The sequence below is a fragment of the Alligator sinensis genome, unplaced genomic scaffold (assembly GCF_000455745.1).
Source record: "Alligator sinensis unplaced genomic scaffold, ASM45574v1 scaffold1326_1, whole genome shotgun sequence".
In the NCBI taxonomy this organism is placed as follows: Eukaryota; Metazoa; Chordata; order Crocodylia; family Alligatoridae; genus Alligator; species Alligator sinensis.
Window position 1 is genome coordinate 39,365 of NW_005843485.1, and position 4,916 is coordinate 44,280.

Here is a 4,916-nt window from a genome sequence, read left to right on the forward strand (position 1 = left end):
TCAGGTGACTCCTTTGATCCTGCTTAGCCTCACCTGCCAGCCCCCTGGGTCAGCTGACTCTTGCTTTAGGCCTGGCCCCACCTGCGGGTGCTCAGCAGACTGCCTGACCTCTCCAAGCGGCAGGCACACACCAAATGCCCTGCCACACTGTATCATGCAATAATATCCTGAGCAAACAGACACACTTGTAGGCTTCTTATTAAAGAAAAGAAAAGAACTGCAAAGGCACATTTGTGCTGAAAGGGATATCTGGTCATTTTAATCTGAAGCTTTGGTTTTGTACTGACAGATCTTTTATGAAAATTTGTTAACAGATATACTCCCAATGAATGATTCATTTTTGCAAGTACATTGTAGCCAGATGCAAATGAAACAAGCTACCTCACCTGGATTCACCATGTAAAATGAAACACTTAAAACAGGGCACAAAGACTGGAAAAGACACAGTTCAAACCTATCAAATTGATGCTCGTGTGAACATTAAAAAATAATGTTAAAGAAAAATTCATTGAATCCATAGAATACATGAATCATTCTTCAGGGAAGAAATTCAGAGCACATCAAACGTCAGGCTTAAATTATTTGAAAACGTTTGTGTAAATGTTTGTGATGCTGTGCGATGCAAAACCGTTCCTTAAAATAATTGTATTTGGCCTGGTTTGTGGCATAAAATACCATCATTCAACAGGAGCGTAATTCATGTATGGCTTTATAATCTTAAAACACAGCAGAAAGAAATATTTCTCCTAATGAATAGTAGCCGCAAGAAAATAAGTGAATCTCTTGCAGCCTGCTAAAGAAAGAAGCTATCTGAAAAACGAATTGCATCACTATATTTGTTGAAATATCTGCAGGTCCAATTCAAAGGCAGGCAATGCAAGCAATCAGAAAACGTTAATCTGTAACCAGAACAGACTTTGTTTTATTTATGAGTGGGGAAAAAACACACCCCTGATTCACTTGCAAATTCTTGTTTGTTTATTGAGATTGAATATAGTTTTAAAAGATGCCTGTTGAAAGATCTAGGTGCACTAGGAGGCAATTAATATTATAAAGCACAAAAGAGGAATAATCATAACTCTGTCTCTCTCTAGTTCTTGGAGGGTTTTTGAAAACAATATGCTGTCAGATAAAAGCGTTCTGCAGTATGCCTGTAAGGGCACCATGTTCAGGCATAAGTCTAAAAATTAACCTATGTAGAGTTTAGACAAACTGAAAGGAGACATTATCAGAGATAAAGGGGACTGCTACAGATCTCTCTTTATAAATTCACTGGGGCAAGTAGCTCCACTTACCTGCACTAGAGCTAAGCACAAACATTAGTATCTGCAAGATTCAAATTTAAAAATGAACTAGAACCTGAAAAGACCAGGAGGAAAATCCTAGTTATCTTTGGCAAAAAAGAGCTGGTGCGATGTTAGGTACAAAGGCTATTACTTCCAGAGTTAGAAATGAGCAATGCCACTGGTAAAAGACAGTACCACCGTGATAGTGTTTTAGTTCCAAATGCTCTGCGCGCCTTCCACAAACGTAAGGTCTGCAAGAAGAGCCTCCTGATGTCCAGCACCCACTGCTCACCGTGGACAAGGATAAAAACTGGCCGACACAACAGCAGACACAAAGCAATGCACAACTTGCTGCTCGCCTCAAACCGTGGGTCAATGTGCCTTGGAAGCCTTCCACCTGAGATCCGTAGTGGTCTATTTGCAAGCCAAGAGTCTCTCAATAAAAAAGGCAGTTCTTTGTTCTCACTACAAAATTACATCAAGGTATAATTTGAATGTTGGCCCCAACTCAGGTCTCATCCACAAGCAAAAGCACTTGAGCATGATGTTGTTTTTAACTGAAGCTGGCTGGTTTGCTGGGGATAGCAACTATGTCCTATGCTTGTACAATGTTGCCCTGTCAGGTCCCTGCTCTGCCCTCATCCAATCTTGGTTATAGCCGTGTTGGTCTAAAGCAGGGGTGGGCATTTACTTCAGGTGGAGGGCCGCTTACTGAGTTTCGGCAAGCCATCGAGGGCCACATGACAGGTAGCCAGGGGCAGATTAATATTAATTTTCTAAATTTTTTAGGGGCCCCACAGACTGGACAGAATGGCCTGGCGGGCCACATCCAGCCCACAGACCACATTTTGCCCACCCCCGGTCTAAGGACATAGGCAGACAAGGTTCTTTGGATAATATGGGATATCTTTTATTAGACCAAAAATTGTTTGGTTGTTTTTTGGGTTTTTTTGCAAACTTTAGCCATTCTTCTTGAAGATAAGCTACCTCACAAGGAATTCCCTCAAGTGTTGATAACTCGGATGAATGGTTCTGGGAAGATGCAGCCCTGAAATCACTTCGTGCACAGTCAAAGGCAAGTAAACAAAGGTCAGAAACTCTTAGGCTTCATTATGACAATCATATTGATTCAACAAGCACAAATACCAGTAGGCACATCATCTAATTAGTCCAACATAAACATTGAAAAGGCCACCCAGCATGCAACCTGCCTGCATTTAACTGGCAGAAGAAAAAGGTTAGCTGCTGAGCACAAACAATGTGTTGGTGGTTGGCAATGGGGGAAAAGCCAATAATCGCTGGAGCGTCCAGGAAGCACATAGCACATGAGGGTCACCATCTGCCCTCTGTTTACAGTAGTGGCAGAAATAAGGTGATAAAAATGTCACTGTCCCCACCTCATCATCACACACACCCCTCCCTACACTTGACTTACTTGCTTCAATCAAGTTAGAACATCAAAGGATGGTCTATCTGGGATAGCAGCTAACCTGCTCCATATAACCCTGATTTACACCTACAAAAAGACAACGATGTCTCACAGCTCCAAACCTATCCAAAGAAATACTTCCTGTCGCCATGCAGGAATAAGCCACGTTCCTCGACTCAGCTTTGCTTGCTTATCTCATGCTTGTACCACAGACATTATGACACACACACCCCTCCAACTTCAGCTGTGTACTTCTACGTCCAAACTTCAGCAATAAGGAAATTCAGCTTCCCCTCCTGTAACTGAAGACACGCTTAATGAAAGAGGGTGTGCTTTTTCCAGGCACAACTCAGCAGTACCACTGAATCTCCCTCCCTAGAATTTAATCCCATTGCTAGAGCACTTAGGTGTAAAATATTCCACACAGTTGGGCTTGTGACTTACCGGCCTTTATTGGCACGCAGAGATGCACACAACTTTCAGGCTGATATCCATTTGCTAATCAGCTCTCTCTACCTTAGATCTTCAGGTCCCAGGCTACACCACTTCATTATAACCTTTTTAACAATTGCTGCATTGCAAATGAATGCAACACCAAGCTTACACTTTGAGAGCCCCTGCCCTGGACAAAGCCAGGCACACGCTTGAACACAGTCTCACAGCTCATGCTTCTTCCCTCCCCACCTCCGAAACTCAGCTAAAATTCAAGACACATTACAGATCTTATGTTCTGTGCTAAAAACCATCAGCTGCCATCTAGCATGGCAGGCTCTTGGGGCTGAGAGTTATCTTTGGCCTACCAACATGAAAAACAATAGCCTGAGGTTAATTACATTACAGACCATTTAAAAGAGATTAAAGTTAGCATCTCTACCATTGCTACTTTGCTAGACCCAATTTGCAGTCTGTCTTCTCCATCAAACAATCATCCTTTCCCTTCTCCAGCACATTTTGCATACACTTTGAAGACACTGAGCCCAAATTTGATACAAGAATGCTTTTCAATTGGTAAAAGGTGACTGTGTTTCTAAACCAAGACCTACTGCATTGCCAGGACTTTTGCTGCTTCATTTCAAAAGTTACTGTTTTGTACAGCAGTTAATGCATGCTCTCTTCAGCGCGCACAGCAAAAAACCTGAATGGAAATCTCACTCACCTCCAGAGCAAAACTGGCTTGCTTTTCATTGCCAAAGCAGAGAAAGGCTCACATTTGAGAGAGCGCATGATACAACACAGATTGAATTAACGGGAGTGGTCACTGCTAACCCAAGTGCCTTGTGACCTTCCCAACAGCTTTTCCCAGCATAAGAAAAGAGCAAAGCACCTTAAGGTCTTTCTGTTTGCCCCTCAATAGCGATGGTTACCAGACCTTCTCTGCACTAAGGACATTTTGCACCCATTTCCTATGAGAGCCAGTACAGTAGTAGGCCAGTCCCTCCACTATTAGCCATGCTGTGGCTCTTGGTATAGATGGGCCACTTACTACTACCACTGTCAGAGGTATGGATAAACGGGATTAGGACAGCACAGAGCTTAAGATGCACACGACCCATCTTCCTCGCTTGCTCCATCAGCACTAGCAACCCCCTTTTATTTTTTGATGAATATTTTGTGTTCCAGTATAAACCACCCAAATCAGTCCCACGTTGCATCAATTGAGCAGACCTCACAACCCACATCAGTCGAGCAGGCACCACTCAGTCGCTCCAAACACCACGTAGGCTGCTACAACCAGTGAGCATCCTCCACCCCACCGACTTCAGATGCTCCATCAAAGGTTTTGGGATTCAGATGCCCCCGCTTGATCTTAGCCCACAAGAGGCCGAGAAACAAAAAGCACAGGGGGCGTATTATTATTATACTTCATGTTCCAGCTCAAATCAGCTCCAAACCAGACGGGGCGAGGCAGTCTCCAGACCAGGGGGCTGGGTGGGGGCTCTTCCCGTCCCGACAGGACCCATCACTAGGAGCTGGGGAAACAGTGGGGCTGCTTGGGTGGCATTGCAGAAGCCGGGCAGGGCAGGACACGGGGCCCCTGCCCAGCACAGGGAAGCGGCGTCCTTTAGGTGTGATGTACTCGCAGGGAGCTGGAGCAGCCCGGCCTGGGCTGGGAGAGGGTTGGGCAGGCGGCTCTCGGCCCGGGGGTGGACGGGGCAGAGGCGGCCTCGCTAACCCTGCCTGGGCCAGCCGCGGGGAGCTCC

The 4,916-nt window shown here is 44.9% G+C and overlaps 1 protein-coding gene across 5 annotated transcripts in view; it reads right to left on the bottom strand.

Annotated features, from left to right (window-relative positions):
• The window catches only part of LOC102384088 (interferon regulatory factor 6), a 16,234-nt gene that overhangs the window by 8,824 nt on the left and 2,494 nt on the right, over positions 1–4,916 (bottom strand). Inside the window, exon 1 of one of the 5 annotated variants that reach the window (XM_006038819.3) lies at positions 4,578–4,602. The exons of 1 other annotated variant lie outside the window; for it this stretch is intronic. The gene's annotated coding sequence lies outside the window, so the exon portion shown is untranslated. Of the gene's footprint in view, positions 1–3,159; positions 3,343–3,871; positions 3,940–4,380; positions 4,531–4,577; positions 4,603–4,916 lie in introns of those variants that run through there. 3 more of the 5 variants (XM_025195388.1, XM_006038818.2, XM_006038817.2) reach the window with 3 other exon arrangements.